Consider the following 20005-nt stretch of genomic DNA (forward strand, 5'->3'; position numbering starts at 1 on the left):
CAGGTATTTAACTGATATTTTAGAATGTGAAGACTTCTGTCATGGTCACTGATGGGCAGGTGATAATTATGAATGGATCTATTCATGGCAAAATTAACAGTTTATGTATATTTTTCATTTTAGTTTATACAAATTAGTGCAATCCATGTCAGGTAATGCTTTCCCTACTTTCTCCCAAACAATAAGTCAGCTTTAAAATACTATTATACATAACCTAAAAACTAAAGGAGCATCATTATATCAATCTTATACACAATTTAGAGATTAAAGTTATGTTGAATAAGAGTTGTAAGATTGTAATTTACTTTAATTGGATGAGAAAGGTCCCATTTATATTGCTTTAAGCCTGTATTGCTGATTTCAAATGATATACTCACTGAGAAAATCAGATTTTTAAAACAAATTCAGTATGTCATTTGAACCCCATGATGACAGTACTAAGTAATTTTAAATCATCATAGACTAGTGACTTTGCATTTGGGATTCTTGAACACTTTCTTTAGAAATTGTGGGAAGGAATAAAACACACTTTTACAATAGTGGATTTCTTTGCTATTCTTCTTGAAAAGAGTTTTGACACTACAATTTCTATATTGGAGATAGTCAGCATAAAGACCTCTTAAATTAGAGCATTTTTGCATGCCAAGATTGCATAGTAATATTTTGTATAGTCCACCTTTCACTCATTTATTGTACTGTGTGTAAAGCACTGAATTTATGTGATTATATTAGAATTTATGTTGGTTTGTAGTTTAGTATATTCATAGAAGACTTTCACTGAAGGAAATTTCTAATCTTCACTATCATTATCAGGAAAATAAGAAGCAATATGAAAGTATATAAAGGATCTCCTGGCAACTGTATAAATGACATTTCTGAGAATCTACATATTGTACTCATAGTCATTCCCAACATTTCCAAAGCACCATAAAATAGCCGTCACTATAGGGTTACTCTAATGAGAGTAACTAAATTGTGAATACAGGACTCTGGTTTAAAAAAAAAGATACAGGGTAAAGGAAGATCATTTTAGAGCTAAGACAAAGACATGAAATTTCCAAATATTCAAGTGCACTTTCAACTCCCTGTGCAGCTATCCTTATCTCAACTACAAGGTATGTCAGGTTAACTGATGATTGGCAAGAAAACATAAAGAAAACTAAATGGAAGTGCATCATCTCTATCAGCAGGGTAAGAGCTTGGGCAGCTTGCTGGACCAGAAACTGTGGTTTCTTGGACTATATATCTTATTTTACTACTTTACCCCCTGAGCCCCCAAGAGGATCATGTAATGGGTGATTTTAGCTAGATACATCCCAGGTGCAAAGTGAAACACAGTTCTTTGTATATAACACATTGCTTTGATATTAATTCTCTTAAGTTTACATAGCCTTTTCTCAGTAGTGGAGATGAATAAAAAGCTTGCTGCCAAGCTGGATACAAAGGAGACAAATACACAGCATGCAGGTCAAGGACGTTCCTCAAGGAAAAAAGATTATGTCTTTATAGAATACTCTACTTCTTTTTTTTCTGAAATACAGAGCCTTGCCATATACTCTATAAAAAAGACCTAAAGATAAGCCAAGTTGAAATAGAAAACTTTTTAGAAAATAAAAGATTTCTTTTCTAAGAGATACTTAAAAAGATAGAAGACAGAAAGTGGACTTGAATTTCTAACTGCAAACGAAAATCACTCAGCTTCCTTTAAGATTAAGTTGAATGCTAAATACTTAAGGCTGGTGTCTGTTAATACTTGAACTAAGCTCTGCAAAACTCTGGCAGTACTAGAAGTATAGAAAAAAGTCAGGAGGTTAATAGTAACAACAAAGTAAATGACTCTCAGGAAGGAAGCTCAAAACTCCAGAGTTCTACCTAGTCTGTTGTCCTCTAAACCAAAATGTGTCACTTAAGGTCTCTGGGTATGATTTTTACAAGATACAAGCTGTGTTTGATGTTTTTCTGTCAATCCTTTAGTGTAAGGGATGCTGGAAGGTAAAAGAAATCTTCCTCTCACTTTCTAAATTGACAGAGGATAAAGTATAATAAAAGAAGGAAAACCAGTTATCTATGGAAATGATTTTTATACAGAAAAGGAAAATGGAATAACTTCACAGTACTGTCTTTTTCTGTTTCTTTAAAGCTTGTTCCATGACCTTTAAAATTAAAAAAAATTATAACAAGAGTCAGGTCCACAGCTCATCCAGCTCAGTATCTTTCATGTGCTTGAGGCATAAATCTGATTGTCATAAATCTCATAAATCTGATTGTCATCCATTATAAATGAACAGTGTAAGATGGTGTTTGTATTTAAAAATAGTAAATGAAGGTCTTATATAAAAATATAGAGGCAGGAGTAGGGTGAGGGAAGACAGGCACCTAGGGTACAAAATTTAAGGAGGCACTCACTCTTAGGCACAGGCACAATCCCAAGAGTGAGTGTTTGTTCCTTAAATTCTAGTGGCTCTCTTGCTTCTCCCTAGTTTTAGCCCTGGAGTCAACAATCTACAAAAAACAGGAAACCAGCAAGAAAACAAAACAAAACAAAACACAACAGACCACAACAGAACCCAAACAACAAACCAAACCAGTGCTGTGAAAGCTGTCTTTTGAAGTGGGAACAAGGGCATTTACAGTGAGTAAAGACAAGAAGTAAACACTGGAAGTACATTGAAGGCCATAGTCATACCTCTCTCTGTGCCTATTCAGTCACCTATGGGGCTATTTCTTGCTGTTTGACATTGTTTCTGAAAATTACATACAGGTTAGTCAATTGCTTCTTCATTCTTCCAAGAGGTCCCAATATTGTTGGTTGAGTAGGCTCAGCTTACCAATTTATTTCACATAGCTTCTTTTTAGGTAAGTTGTTGGTTTTAAGATTCACAACTATTTTGTTTTTATACTTTCCTTCCAGGGGAAATCTTTGCATAGGTAGGAATCAACACAAGATTTAGGATATTTCTTTGTCATACTGTTTAAATGTTTTTTTTCCAAATGGTTAATGTTAAACTAGAAAACAATCAGTACATAAGAAACAGCTGACCAGGTATTGCCAAACCAAATTTCTTTAAAATAAGTTCTCTGCTGGACCTTGAATAAACAAATTAGAACATAAACTTACGTTAAAGCTTCTGAATAATTATAATGAGGAGAGACTCCTAGAAACTTCTGTACTTCATCCATCACTGTTGCAGGATCTGTTCTTAGCTACTGCCCATCAATAATTAGCAACTAAATTACCAAAGAAGTAACAATAAAGAAAAGACGGTTCATGTTGAAAACATAAGTGTCAACTGTATAATGAAAAATTTTTTGGCCCTGTACTTATTCTGTGACACTGTCTTGAGGGGCTTTACATGCATTGTTAGATGCAGCCAGGTCATTCTTATTAATGATCTGGAATAAGAAATAAATCATGCTAAGTAAGCACATTCATGTTTTGTTATTTGAGAAGTTAGCAAACACTCTGAAAACAAAAACACCCCTTCTGAAGATAAAGACAGCTTAGAAATGTGACTAGAAATCGCAAATGTAAACCAAGTTTAAATACAAACAAAACAATGATTACTAAGGTTGTGGAGGAAGACTGTAGAAAGAAAGGTTATAATAAGCTTAGTAGTAATGAGACAGAGGAACTGTCATTCTTCACAGTTCCAATCAGGAGTAGTGTAACAGGTACTGAGAAACCATTTATCCTGAAAAGCACTGATGCCTCACTTGTGCCTGTAAATGTCCAAAGGGTAACTAAAAGCAGGATAAAAGCTTGGCATCCCTGCCTCCACTTTGTATCTGTCTTTGCTCTGAGCCATTCTCTTGGCAGTCACCTTGCAGCCACTGTGGAATCTAGGAAGAACAGGACTGATCAGTAACATCTTGTGACAAAAGTTGATACCTCCAGACAAAATGCCTTTCTTATCTTGACCAGGCACCACCTGACCATCGTGAGATGATGAGCAACTGTGACTCCCGTGACTTGGACTGTTTAATCATTCTGCATTCCTCTCTTCCTCTGCCCCAATTCTTCTTGTATTTAACCCTAAAGTTAATGTCTGTACCCTGAAGATAAGGTGAATTGCTTATTTTGCCTCTTCCCATGGTGTGTCCGTGCCATGTAATAAAAATCTTTCTTTGTCCTTCACCACTGTTCATCTCTTTATGCAGTGTATTGGGGTGAGTTGCCAGACCTGACATATGGCCTGACTCCAGGAGGAGTTGGACCTTTGGACTAGAACTCTTGGTTAGAGTAGCATTATAAAGTTTAAACAAATATATTAACAATCCATATGGAGAAGAAGGTAAGATTCTCAGAGAACCTTAACATGGACAGAAAGTTCCTCAAGAAACTAAGGGGAAGAATTTGTTACTCTAGTGAGGGTGAACCCAGCAAGACCAAATGACAGGAGGCCATGATGGAAGTCCACAAAGTCTATAGTGCAAGGCTTGTCCATACCTCTTTTCCAAGAGGTTCGATAGAACTTTTTGTGATGTTCTACATCTGCTGGCTAACCTGTAGCTACTGAGCATATGAAATATGGCTAAGACAAATGAACTGAAATTTAATCTTACTTAATTCTAATACAAGTTTAATTAGCAATATGTGGCAGCAGCTATCATATCATAACAGAATGGCTTTAGATACATAAGTATCTAGATGTCACTGTGTTGCTTATCTAATCCATTTTAGCGGTTGATTTTATAATTCAAGTTGATGTCAGGCAAAAGAGAAGTAAGGAAGGAAGCTAAAAAAACCCATAGGACTTATGAAAAATTCAGTAAGGCAGTTCAGAAGGAAAATGATGGCCCTTAACTAAACACACAGTATTGTCTTGCTTGGCAAAGAGGCTCCCTTTCAAGCTTTACTCACATCAGAATACAAATCAGAGCTACAAAGCTTTGGAAACTCTATAAAATCAGGAAAAGCATACACTAGAAAATCGAGCAGAGAGAATTATTCTTAGAAAATTAAACTGTTTTTCTACCTCTGTGTATCTATTTTTCTTTGCCACAGTCTCCTTATTTACAAGTAAAGAGTAAAAAAGCTAGTAATGTTTCAATGAGTAAAAACTTTCTGTATCCTTGAGGCAAAGTCATCAACTTAATGAGATTATTACATGATGTAAATTCTTATTGCTTCATACCTGGAAGGGGGGGAAATAAACAAGCCATCTTTCGATGTGGCTGGCATACCACCCGGGGACCAAACATCTCTTCTGCAAGGTTCTAAGTTCTGAGGGTGCCCAGGGCCCAGCCGAGATTACTTCGTAGAAGCTAAACTTCGGAGCTGTGGGGTCTTCATGTGATCGCTGGTGCTATGATGAAAAGGTGGATAATTAAACTAACTTGAACCATAGGCATAAATAATTAAAAACCAATCCTTGTGACAAGTCTCAAAGCTAAGGGAGAGTGCCACTGTTGGAGAGTTATTTGTTTTGAAATTAATAAAGGATGAAACTGTTTGCTTGAAGCATCAAAATTTAAAGTTATGATACTGATGAGAGTGTATTTTTTGAGAACTTATTTGGTAGAAGCTGAATTCTTGTTGATAGGATTCCTTAAGTAACTTTCCTGAGTGTTCTTGGTGTGTATGTTTAATTCTGAATGTAAACTTTTGAAATCTGCATTAATATCTCCTTTTTAGCCCATAAGCAAACCATTTATCATTCTCAGTGAATAGCCACAATACACAAGCACTCTACTAGTTCTGCCAAATAGTTTTGCTCTACCTAGTAATGTAGTTTTAGATTAGAAAAGTCCTATCAGCTATTTTAAATGGAAAAACTACTGAGAACTCTGACATGTACATTATCCAAAACCCACAGCTTTTATCATATATTACCTAGCATCTAAAAGCCAAGACTATTTTATCTAATGGTAACCTTTGCAGTGAATCAGAATCATTTTTTGTGCAGAAATCACAGAAAGCAGCAATCCAAATATGAAAGTGTTTTTATAATGGCTGAGGCTCAAGCCCATGGGTTTGAGAAAATCACCTTTTCCTTAAATTGACCAATAAATATTCAGGCTTAGTGGTGAGTTTGTGGATGTTTACCACATCTAGTTGAATAGCAAATTTGCTGCAACTGGGATTCAAATTACTGTACTACAGATGCTACTAGACTTTGTTAAGGCTGCATTTTGCCACTGTAGAGTAATTTATTTGCAATATTTAGGATGTTTTGTTAGCTTGCAGCCTTGAAACCTCCTTTTTCTGTAAATTCCCAATTTTCAGGGGCTAAGTGGCTGCCAAGCTCCAATTTTCTTCTTTCTTTTTGGGTCAATTAGACTTACTTCTCTTTTCTCTAGATGCCTGGTGGAAAAGGTAAGAGGTACAAAATAAAAATCTGTCTTTATGCAGTTTGATGTATATATTTATTTAAAAGATGGCTCTAGGTTTGGGATGAATGATAAGTGTGGAATTGTGGATTTCTATGGATCTTAACTTTCTAGAGTGTCTCCAGTCTCTGCTGTGCAAATTATCATCAGTATGCCTATTAATAGGATTCCATCTGCTTTGACCCTTTCCCACCCTGTCCTTGTCACAAAACCTTTTCTGACAACTGGAAGTCTGCTTTTGTTAAATAACAAAGGATTCAGTCCAGAGGAACTTTATTCTCTAGTATCATAATTATTAAGAAGTTAGCTGTGTGACTATCAGTGAGAGTGGGAGATCCCATTTGTGCCTGGAGAAGATGAGCTGTATGGGTACTTGGAATGCATAGAATTAGCCTTGTAGAGCCTTGTATCTGTGAGAGGTACTTAAATCACTTTTGTTGAAAAGCACTGAATCTCTAAATAGGAGAAAAGCTTGGCATCTCTGTCTCTATTTTGTTCCTGTTGTCTTTTGTTCTGAGTCACTCTTTCCTGAAGGACAGGGCTGATTGACAATATCTTTATGACAAAGAACTGAAACTACCCCTAAGGAACAGCAGAACCTTGTAGGACAGACCTCACTTTCCCCCTGCCAAATGAGGCCAATTACCTGTAATGATGAGGCTGACCAGGGAACAGGAGTAATCATCTCATAGGACCCAGATTGCTCCCCTTGAAGGGTGGACTGCGGGAGGTCCACATTCCGAAAAAGTGTCAATTAGCCAGGAAGACACTTCTCCTTCCCAAGAAACATCCATTTGCACCAGAGAGACACTTCTGCTCTCAGCCAATAAAAAAAGCTACAAAACCTGATTTCCATCATGACTCGGGACCACTGGTTTCGGATCCTGCTGCAGCCTTTCCTTTCTCTTCTCTACCAATAAAACTTCTCCGACTTTTGCTTCTTGAGTCCACCTTTGATTTTTATCTAAGAGCAGACCAAGGACACCCACAACCTGAGCTCTCTTGTGTATCACCCTCAAGTGAGGACAGCAGTAACAAACTTCTCTGGAATCCCTGAGAACCAGAGCTGAGACAATGACCAACCAGCCCATACCTGTAACTGGGACTATTTAACAAAGCATAACTTTTGCTCTCTGCCCTACTTCCTTATCTGTTTAAAGCTAAAGGTCATATCTGTAGCCTGAAGGTGGTTATAAATGGGCTGAAGTGTTTACTTTGCCTCTTCCCACAGCATGTCCCAGGCCCTATTATAAATCTTTCTCTGCCCTTCACCAGTGTCTCTTTGATATATAGGGATGACCTGACATGTAGTTCAAAACTCTGATTTCATATCCAGCCCACTCACAGAGGTACAGATAAGGAGTTTTTGTGTAAATGTTATTCCACATTCATCTAAACCTCATAGTTCCAAGGAAATCGGATCTTAGTTTGCATTTTAGCCCTTATCTGCTGATAACCCTTTTACACATTGTTCTGCTTTGTACCAATCAAAATGCTTCATTTTAATTCTACCTCAGTCATTCCCCTTTCAGATCCTTCCCTTCTTTATGGAATGTGCATGTTTCTTCTGTTAGGCTTCTAACTTGCAGCCAAGTTAGTAAATATAACTTGTATGTAAGCTGGGCTTTACCTCAAATGACTCTTTTAGTCCATTCCTTACTACTGTCTAATTTATATGATTATTTATACTTATGGTATACCTCCAATTATTAGACCAAAGACAGTGTCAAGTATAGTGTCCACATTTATTAATTAAAATCACTTTTAAAATAATACTTTGCAAATGGTAGTCACTAAAATTATTTGATGACTAGATGGACATCATGAATATTTGGAGAGCATTTTTTAAATCATAAAACTGCACAAGGAAACTGAAGATCCTACAGATTAAAGACACTGATGCTGAATTTTGTTATGTTCCTTAGTTTAATTTTACAACTTCTTATTGAACCTTTGGTGTTTAAAATATCACTGGCACAGGATTGTTTTACTTGCTATTATTTCTAATGATTTTCTAAAGTAAAAGTGTATTTGTATATACATATTACTAAAGTCTATTATTATTTCAAAGTGATAGGTTCTAACAAACATCAGAAACAATGATAATGAGCATAAAGAGGCTTAGAGCAGGGATGACAAATCCTTGTCTATGCTTTTCCACAGATTGCTTCTTCAGTACAAGAGGTTATTTCAGCTCTTTTGGAGCTGGCATTTGCTTGTTTTGTAAAGTTTTACTGAGACAGCCATGTTCACGCATTTACATATCCACAGCTACTTTTGAAATACAATGGCAGACTTGTAACCTGTAAGTGGCAGACTTTATAACCTGTAAAACTTGAAGTTTTTGCTATCTAACCCTTCAGAGCATATGTCTTGGAGAAATCTAATCATTTAAAATTGTTATAACATTTGCTTGTAAGATGCAGATGTATGGAAGCACATATACATGTGTGTGTTGTAGGTGTCAAACAACTAGAAGATCTCTTTTATTAAAACCCATGATGGGTTTGTACAAACTCCCCTTCTCCCTGTGGGATTCTGTCTTCCTTACCTGGTACCAGGAATATGCTCGGTCTGATGGGTCAATGAGAATGGTGATGATCTTGGCTTTGGGGACCAAGGAAGCAACTCTTTTAGGAGCTTCCTCTGAGTAGAAATAATTGGCACTCTTCTCAAACAGAAAGTCAGTGGTGACATTAGATGGAACAGGGAAGAAATCCATATACCTAGAAAAGGAATATTTTTCTCAAAATAAGACTCTGGTTTATACTTATATCCTGGTGACTGAAGACATTAGAGGTGTCCCACAAATTCATTTGTTTCCTAAATAAAAACCTTTTTCTTTAAGGGATTTGTCCTTCATAGTTAGCAGGGGAAATATGTCCAGAACCCTAACAAAAACATTTTGGAAAAATTTTTCTAGATACATTTTATTGTTTGCTTAATAGCAGAAGAAAGTTATGCAATAACAAAAATGTATACACGGAGTGATCAAACCGCAATAATAACCAGATTAACTATAAAATGTATCTAAATGTAGAAATACCCTACAGACAATAGTGTAAGCACTCAAAAAGAGAATCTGATTTAAAAAAAAGAAGATATGTTTAGTTCAAAGACATTTAAAAAAGATTTAGGTAAAAATACTTTCTCAAAGTAAAATAATTTCATTCCTACTAGTGTGTTGTGCTGTTGTACTTAGTCATGTAGTGTCAAAATACATATAATGTGTCTGTTGTGAATATTGTCTGTTGGCTTAACTTTTATTCATATAGAGCCATTTATATCTCTCTACGTATTCTAATATATATTAGAATAATTATAAGAAAAGTTTTAAAAGTATGTACGTATTTCCAAATATAAACTCTTGTCAAAATTCCCAAGGCTGGGTCTCGTATCCTTAAGGGTAGTGGTAATTCAAATCACCAGCAGTGTAAACACAGTGTAGACTCAAGCACTGAAATTCAGGATCTGTTTAATGTTCTGCCTGTGTAAAAGCTGTCAAGTACAACTAAATTGGCATATGACAATATGTTATTTCTGAAGCCCTGAGTGATACCTTTTAGAGGAAAAATGCTTTTTTAAAGGAACTGTAAAATTTTATAAAAATGGCCTCATTTGCCATCACCATCCACTTCAATTTATAAGCCAACATAACTTTGGGCAGCAAGAGAAGGTAGTTAAATAATTACTGAACAAAAGAATCATGCATTTACATGATCACTTCTTTTGATAGTGTGCTATTTCTTTGGACCAAAAGATCTTGTGTTACTTGCACAGACTCTAACTGTGAGACCTTGCCATTTCAGATTATTAAACTCCCGGTAGGATTCCTGTGTCACTGAACTGCAAAGTGTAAACTGTTGCAACAAGGTGATGTCTTGAGACTCAGAGCAGTAACAAAATCCTTTCATGTTTTCTGAGAAGGGCATTGCTGGTGATAGGTCATTCTGCCATCCTTTCAGAGAGAAAGAGATGTACAAAAATTTTGGAAGAGTTTGATCTGCTATCTCTTCTGTTGCACATTCTATCTACAGGGAGCGCCACATTTCAGGGTCCTTCTTGTTTAGAAGCTCATTCTGGTGCCACGGATGCTAAGGCTGTCTTGAGTGTCTAGTGGTATCCTATTTGATTCACCAAGCTTATCTCAAGCATGTTTGTTCTGAGAGAGGCTCCAAAGATCACAAAAAAAGAGGGTGGAGGTGCTGAAAGTTAGACAGCTTTTAGCTTCTAAAAATGATCTTGTCTTCCCAGCAGTCTTTTATACCTGGAATAATTTAGGCTTTTAAGACCCCTGAAGTAGTTCTGTATGTTGAAACTATATCATGTTGATTTTGCCGGGCTCAGGGGCTTATAGAGAAGGCAGGGTCCAGTTCTTGTTGCCTATGTGTTCACATTTTTCTAGTGTAGGGGTTGGGACTTACAGATACTTGAAAAATGTTTGATTATTAAACAAGTAAATGAAAGGAATTCAGGTTCATATTTCCAGGATGGGATCTGGAGGTTCCCCAGATAAGCTCACTTTTGGAAAAAAAGTATTCAAGTATCCAAAGAATTAGCAAGCATAGCAGAAGTCCTAAATGCTAACGGATTTTATGACTTTCTAAACATTACTCTAACCCTCCACTACATTCCCATGCAATTAAAAATAATATTACCAAATCACAAAGCATAAAACCTACATGCATGCATAAATCAAACATTGTTTTTGAGACCCTCTGATTGCAAATATTGGCTATTTTGTCAAGATGAAGTTTTCTGATGTTCATTTGGCCTAATTTGCTTGTACCCTCAGCCCATGCTTAGGCTGACTGTCAGTTAAGGTAGCCACAGTTTCATCCAGTTCTTCAAAAAGAGAAAAAGGAAAAAAAGCAGATCCTTGCATTCAGATTAACTAACTGTATCTAAGTTAATTTTGTAAATGTCCCTGGAACTCTGAGGGACATAATCTTCAACCTTGTGGAATCATGACCCCCAAAAGACAGCAAAGGGGTTCATGCTTCAGAGAGAGGCCAGGCCAGTCTGACTGTGAATACATTTGATGTTGTTGAGAGCAAAGCTGTAATTACTGTTATAAGTTGACATTTGCAGTTACCATTATTTGTTATTTGCATTAATTGCCTTTTATAAATGTGTAATTTGTCAATCAAAAGTGTTTGTATTTGGGTAACTTTGTCCAGTTATATTTAAAATCTTTCATTGCACTTTAGCTTCCTACTTATTTATGCCATCTCCTTGTAAGTTGCTAAAGGGACTTTTTGTTTTGATTATAGTGCCTATGCAATTATTGGCTTATGATCACAAAAGGCTTTGTTTGTTACAATTTATGACAACAACAAAAAAATGGACTCTTCCCACAGTTATTCTTACGTTCCAGGGACTCTAAGTATTGTACTTGCCTCTTCCCCTCCTCCCCAAAGAAGTCTTTAATCATTCCTTTTAGTCATGACATCAACATTTTATTCTATTACCTATAAATGCATGTATATTAATCTGAATCAGTGGTCAAGTGGAAGCTGAAGTAACTGAAGGATTCTTGATTCTCCCTGCTGTTATTTGACACCACATTAGTATCAACCACTGTTTGGAAGACTTGGCAGTGAACTATATAACAATTAAAACACATGTAAACCCTAGTAGGTCTTCAAACTGTGCTCAATCCACTTATTTATCTTTCCATTCAGACTACCCACAAGCCAACTACTGAAGTTATTGATACTTTTAACTGAGAGCATGCAATTTGACAAGGTTAATGTACATGGCTCATTATGCAAATGCAAAATGCTATATTTATTCTATGGAGTTATTAAAATTCTGCTTTTTTCTACCACTCTTTGTCCAGCATTCAAACTTAATAGAAAGACCTGAAGATATAGTTTATGGTTAACATGTTTCCTTGTGTTATCCACTTCTACTACATTACAGTGATTTGTCTATATCTATGTTTTTACTTTTTATATTATTTTCTTCAGATGCTTAATTTATTTCTAATTTTAATTCAAAGGTGAAAATGAAATTTTATGTATTATCATTACTTATGAAATATATCTATATCTATATCTATAGATTTTTATTTACATTTTTTGCCTTTTATACAATAGAAAATTATACAAGTGGACCATAGTATCACCTAATGAAGCGTGTACAAGGAAAAGATCTGAAAGGTTTCTTATAACCAGGGAACAATGAAGTTCTTGGGTATTATGCTATTTGAGACTTCACATCTGTAATTACCATAAAAAATAATTAATGCCAATTGAAATTACATGCAGGCCTCTTGAGGCAACAAGTCCTTTCATTAACTGAGAAGGGTTTGCTATGAAAAATTTTCATGTTCCTTTATGTTATTTCAATGAATTTCCAAGGCATGGAGGGTAAACTTTTTTGGGGTTAAAAACTTATATGTTTCTAAATATCAACACTAAGTTTATACTGTGCACAGTATATATACTTTTAGATTTATATTAATAACCCATCTTACCAATCAATCCCCCTGTGGTAGTTATTTCTATTAAAGAACTGTACCTCCTCAAAGGTTTTTGGGCTGGGGGAGTTACTAAGGATGGAAGGATGCATAACCAGGAACAAATACAAAGCAGTGGTACCTGAAAAGACAACAGAGGTTTAGAAATTAATGAAATAGACGGTTTCCTAGTATTAACATTTCAAAGTCATTAATAATGTAAATAGTATAATGATCTAAGCAGATTCTTTACATATACTGCAGACTTAAACTGATCACACAGAGTTTAAAAAGAAGTAGGTTCTAAAAAATGGAGATGGAGGGGTGTGAGACAGGGCCTGTTGCAGGGATTGAGAGAACTAGCTATTGATCCTAGCTCAGTCACCAATCTGATATGACTTTGGCTTTTAGCTTTTCTTTGTTTCAGGTTTTTTTTAATGGATAATCACCTGCCTTATTTATTTCATACATTTTTTCTCTGATGATGAAATGACATAATGTACCTGAAGATATTTTGATATTAATAAAGCATTATATAACTAAAACATACCATTAGTTAACATATTACTATCAAAATTGAGATTTGTGTTCTATAAAGTTCTTTCTGAAGACTATGAAAGCTAAGCCCAAGACAGAATTTAATAACTTAACAAGTTTTCACAAATTTGAAAAAAAAGTAGTGTGAAAAATTGTTTAATTTTCTATGAAGAAAATTAGCATCTTTTTTTAGTGGCATAACATAATATTAGCATTTATTAGAAAGAGAGTGGCATATCACAGGTGCCCATGTAGATTTGTGACTATTGTGGAACAAGGATGTGAGTTCTTTTAAAGTGAGCAATATGATAAGAAGTAAAATTAATGTTTTATTAGCCCAAATTAGGAGATAAAGTGTACAGCTTTGTCAGACTACTACAGAAGAAAGAAAGGCAGTTTGGGATCAGTTGTCAAAGATTTAGCCCCACATTTGCAACTGTGACTGTGTTTATAAAATCATAATTTCAAAATATTTCTGATCTGTATATTCAGTAGTCATGAGAGAAATATATCCTATAATTTCTACTTCTCTGATGTGATTTACAATATATACACTGCGATGGAACAGGCTCTGTAATTGTATTTCAAGTTAATAGATAGCAATAACAATCAGACGGGACCTTGTAGTATTTTTCTCACTTGGAGAAATTATCATTCTAATTTTGCTTAGTAATGTTATGTTGCCATTTGCAAAGAATTTTGAATATTCTTATCATTCTGCTAAACCTTCTTTACTATTATACTTAACTCTACCACATCTCTACAATAGAAACTTTGTTAAAATGACTTTCTGTCAATAATGATACTGTCTAAAAAATGAATTAAAAGAGATAGTGTTTGTAGATTACATCTGAGCCAACAATAAGCATTTATCTATAATCATAGATAATTATAGGGAATGAAACACAGGAATCTATAAGTAAAAATAGTCTTCACAAGCTGTACTTAAAACTGTGATCCTCAAACTTCAGCATGCATCAGAGTCACCTGGACAGTTTGTTAAAACACACATAACTAGGTCCTGTCCCAGAGTTTCTGACTGAGCAGGTCTATAGAGTGGCCAAAGAATTCACACTTCTAACAAGTTCTCTGGTGATGCTAACTAATGCTGCTGGCCTGGTGACCATCTTTTAAAAAAATCAAAGAATTAGAAGAAATGTGCATCAACATATAAAATTTATTGGGAAAAGATCTTGTATTACTTCAAATTCACAACAGTAAAGTAGAAAGAACATGTTCTCAATTTGGAGTCAGGTAAATCCTAGGGTTAAGAGTTTTATTTCCAGTACTTACCAGGTGTGTGAACTTGAACAAAAATTATTTAACTTCTCTGTCTTACTTTTCTCATCTGTGTATTGGGGAAGGAAATGCTTAGCTATCAGAGTTTTATAAGGGCCCTGGAGATAATCTGTGTGGAACTGCTACACAAGTAGTACCATATCTGAATATCTGCAACATGTTTTTAAAAAACTTTATTGAGATATAATTTAGAATTATAAATATATTAAGTATGTTTATATCTCAGTTACATAATTGAGACACAATTCAGAAAAAATAAGGTCTTTTTAAAAACTGGAAAGGATTAATCTCTGTGAAGAGTATGATTATAATAATGTGGAAAAAGTAGTTCTTTTCTAAATTTTTTCAGAATACAAACATTCTGAAATATTTCAGAAAACATTCTTTTTTGAATTTTATTTTTAAGAATTGTATTATATCATGTTGTTTGCTTTTAATAACCTTTCATGACCAGCACTAGAGAAACAGAAAAAAATGTATATAATCTAATTATTTTATATAGTCAATAAAAGGCATAATATTATTTGTCAGTGGTCAAAAAATAAGATTGTGGTTTCTGAATTCTGTCTTGCCTAGACATATTCTTTGGTCTGAATAAACTGTCCTGTATATATATTTTGTCTGCGGTAAGCCAACCACATCTTTACAGAGACACATAATTAAATAACTATCTGAAAGCTTTAGTTTATATATTCTTTGTCATTTTCAAAACTGAAAAATATTTGAATATCCAGATAACTAGAAACCTATGCAGAATTGTCCAGAAGGATACTTTTGACAAAACTAAAGTCAGAAGTAAGGCTATTTAATTCTCATGGAGCTGATATGAGAAGATAATTTTGACTAATTGAAAAATTAATTTCATAAACTATTGATAGATACAAAATGAATGAATGTCAAAAGTATCAGGCCAAATGAAAGAAGTTAAACACAAAAGTATGTGCTTCTATCTACATGAAATTCTAGAAAAGGAAAAAAGTAGTTGCTTGTGGCTGGTATGAGGAGGGTTTGGGGGAACTGACTGCAAAGGGACCTAGAGAAACTTTTTTGATAGAGGTGTTCTGTATTTGGTGGTGGTTACAAAGCATACAATTTTCAAAATTACCTAATTGTACATTTAAAATGAGTGAATTTAATGGATGTCAATAAAACTGGGAAAAATAAAATTTCTACATAAAACCATCATTTTCTGTAAATTTTTTTATTCCAAAGGCAAATGTCATATCCAAATAGTAACATAACACTTGGAAACCCAAGTGGGTTGAGGATGACAACTAATAATTCTGCCATCTAAGGACAATGTTAAAATGTCTGTGTTTCCAACATAGCATGAGGCAAAGTACATCCCTCACGGGATTTGGAAACAAACTTGGTGTGTCAAGCTTTGGAGAGATGTGATCAGTAATGACAAGGTTATGTGATGACGGGGGAGTTCACTGAAGAGACTTAGTTTCAATGTTCTTCTAGTTGCCTTTTGATTTTAGATAGGTAAGGACAAATTAAGTAAATAAGGACAAGAAATGTGTCTGCCATACCTGTTTTTTTTTTTCAGAATGTTATTTGCAATGGAGCTAAGAAAAAAATGAATAGGCTAAGCTCTCTGTGTACCTTGCTTAGAACTCTCAGTTATTTCCTGAGAGACAAGAAGAGGGAATGTATTCTCCCTAGCAAGAAATGCAGTTGAAATGTCTGTTTTCTGTGAAGCCAGAATCCAAGGACCCCAAATAATTTATCACCCCGGATACAGCTTGAATATCTGGCATTTTAACACTTCCACTGGGATTCACTTTAATCTTGATTCTCAAAGAAACAAGGAATTTATGAGAAAAAATTTGCACACCAATTTAAGACAAGGTGCAAAAAATTTCTCCTGGGTATGAATAAATACCTTTCCTAGCACAAAATTTTGTTTATGTCTAGGAATTTTGCTTTTCAAACATCTTTTAGACATTTAAAAAGTTGTCATCTCTGCAAGAAACAGTTTACAAATAGATCATATTGGGAAGATGGCAAATTCTTTTTCTGGAAGGAATTTATTATAAAGAGTTCTAGGTGCTTATGTGTGTCTCTCATGACTTTTGACCAAATCCTGCCAGTCACTTTCAAACATGTGATTAGTTGTAATTTCAGATATGGTTAGCAACACTTCTCATTGAAGATCTTTGGGAAACAAAAAAGATGTGTCACCAAATTGACTGCTGTATATTCAAACTGTGTGACATCTATTTTGTCCTTTTCACTTTAAAAAACACATTGACAAAGCATTTAAGTACATCATTGAGCTAAACAACAATTATGTCCGAGAATAATATGTTGTTCATTTATCAGTTTTATAGGAAGTTTAAGATCTCATTATGACAAGAAATCATTGTCTAATCTTTTGTATTTTTATTGATCATTTGATTAATCACAACATTAAAAGTTCTCACCAGTTTTCTGGGGTCCTATCACCAAGAATTTTGGTAAGCGATCACAGGTTTTTTCTTTAGACCAGGTGTCTCTGTGACGTTTGTCATCACAAGGATTCTAAGTTGGAGAAGAATATAGAGATGCATTTTTTTGTGTGTGTCCATTGAATGCCAGCATTTCCAATTTTTTTCTCATTTATTCATATGTGCATATATTGTTTGGGCCATTTCTCCCTGCTATCCCCCTGCCCCCTCCTTTTCCCCTCTCTGCCCCTTCGCCCTCCCCCCTCCCTTTGCTTTCAGGCAGAATCTGTTCTGCTCTTATCTCTAATTTTGTTGAAGAGAGAGTGTAAACAATAATAAAGACAAAGCATTTTTGCTAGCTGAGATAAGGAGAGCTACACAGGGAGATTCCTAGCATTGCTTCCATGTATAAATGTGTTACATTCTAAGTTGATTCTTCTCGAACTAATCTTTTCTCTAGTTCCTGATCCCCTTTTCCTATTGACCTCTGTCACTTTAAAGTTTCTGCATTAGTTCCTATGCAGTGAGGACATCAAATACTATCATGTTTTTTGGGTTTCTTACCTATCCCCATACCTCCCGTGTGTGCTCTCACCTTATCATGTGACCAAAGTCCAATCACATCAGCATTTCCAATTTTTATCCTTATAAGATATTCCAGGAAACAGTGGGACAAACAAGGAGGCTCCTTTTTAAAAATTGAAAATATTGATGTGGTATCATGGAGGCTTTAGAATAATTCTTTTCTGTCCTGAGGTTGAGAGTGAGGATGTGAGAAAGGGGAGATATTTCCACTTTGGGTAAGCAGACTCATAGCACTGCCAGTTTAATGTTTTTCTGTTACTGGAAGTTTTATATTTTAATTTTTTGATTTAAAAAAAAGATAATGAGCTTTCTGAGCAGCTCGTTATCCTAAAAGAAGATCCACTTTTAATATTCAACAAATAACTAAAATATAAGGTGTCAGACTTTCATTCTAAGTAACTTTGAGTTTTCCTGCTATGCTTCTGAAGGATATGGATCTAGCCATAATTATACTATTTAAAGAGATACCCATTCCTTTCAGCTGCCTTCAAAGGTTGGTAAATGCATATCTAAAAATGTAACTTTACAGACTATGATGCTAAAGAGTACTTAGTTTTGACAAAAGAGTGAAATGAAGGTGAATTACTATTTTAGGGATTCTGCTTTTGGTCTATAATACTTAAAACCAACACTCACTGTGCAAGATGTATCTAGAACATCCTTCATTTTAACTACAAACTATACTTATCTAGAAAAGGTGAAGAATTATAGTAATTTAATACTCTTTCAAGAATGAGCAAACAGGGTCACTTCTTATTTCTATCCAATTAGTACTGTAGATATGTGAAGTTAAATACATCTCTCTATTTTTAATTAAGACTAAAGTGAGGGTACTCTTTTGACTGCTGTTTTAGAAAAAATTTTGTTTTAAACTTGTCATCTGAAATAATAACTATTTCAGTTTAATAAGAAGGTTTTAAATGAGCAGGAAAATGCATGTCTTTTCAGTGGCTAGCATTTGGTGATTTGTAGTGGTTAAGATGAAAAGATGCTTGTTATAACAACTGAAACATAATACCGAAAGCAGCCCTCTCAGAGACCTTCCCATGTGGTTCAGTCATTAGGGAAAGGGGAATGTGTTCAGGGCTGATCACTTGGCTCCTGCCTAACATGCAACCTGAGTATCATGAACTCTTTTAACCAATTGCAGTCTGAAAATTGATCTCTTACTCTTGATTGAAGAGTATTCCCACCAACAGAATACATCACTGAAAATTCCGTAATTTCTAATGTGTATCAATGAGACTACAGTTCAGGAAAAAGTAGTTTCTTGAATATACTTAACATTTCCCAAATATGCAGCTGCTTTCAGATGGTTTCACTCTTCATACCTGGATTATCTCACAGAACTACAAGATATTTCTCATATTATTTATTGAATCAATTTTACCTGCCAGAGAGGGTCTTTCTGATCAGGGAAGAGCTCAAAATACTTGTGAGCCAGCTGCACTGAAGGCAGAGTTTGAAGACGCAGGTTGGTCCAAGTCTGCACGAAGTTAGCCAGATTAACAAATGTATATAATCCCAGCCGGTCGTTTCCATAGTTGGACAAATGGGTCATGAAAATACTGATCTGAAAAAGGCAAATGAACGTCTGTGTAAACACCAGTTGACACTAGAGGGCAGTATAATCATAACAATCATAACAATTATATATATTACATATATTCTATATACATATACGTATATATACATATTACACATATTCTATATACATACGTATATTCCTCTCCTCTAGTACTGGGGTTTGAATTTAGGGTCTTGTACTTGCTGGGTGGGTGCTCTACCTCTTCGGCCATACCACCAGCCCTTTTTGCTTGGGTTGTTCTGAGATAGATTCTCACTTTATGCTTCGCAGGCCTGGACCACGATCCTCCTACTTACCTTTCCTGCCTTAGCTGGGATGACAGGCACACACCAAGCCCAGTATTTATTGGTTGAGATGAGGTCTTGTAAACTTTATACCTGGACTGTCCTCAAATTGTGATCCTCCTGATCTCTGCCTCTCAAGTAGCTAGGATTACAGATATAAGCCACCCCACCCAGCTAGATTGTTTCTCAACTAGTCTATATAAGGACTTTGGAGATATCTTAACATTAATGCATAACATGGGATGTGTTATTAGCAAACATTGATGAGCATTTTTTTCTGAAATTTTAACATTTAATAACACAAAATAAGTTCAAAATCTAATAGCTGCTATCTACCCATACTGGTGCAATAAAACTAATATTGAATAAAGTCCTAGACATTGACACATAATGCCTCAGGATGTGTGAACTCTGAGTCATTTGGAGCACCAGGATTGCATTAGGTTGGGATTTTATAATCTTAATCTATTTAATTTGGTTTATACTG

The 20005-nt window shown here is 35.0% G+C and overlaps 1 pseudogene; it reads right to left on the reverse strand.

The window, feature by feature from the left end:
* Positions 1-49: 49 nt before the first annotated feature.
* The window catches only part of LOC141410919 (bifunctional heparan sulfate N-deacetylase/N-sulfotransferase 3-like), a 162605-nt pseudogene continuing 142649 nt past the window's right edge, over positions 50-20005 (reverse strand).

Source organism: Castor canadensis, chromosome 9 (genome assembly GCF_047511655.1).
Source record: "Castor canadensis chromosome 9, mCasCan1.hap1v2, whole genome shotgun sequence".
NCBI classification, from domain to species: domain Eukaryota; kingdom Metazoa; phylum Chordata; class Mammalia; order Rodentia; family Castoridae; genus Castor; species Castor canadensis.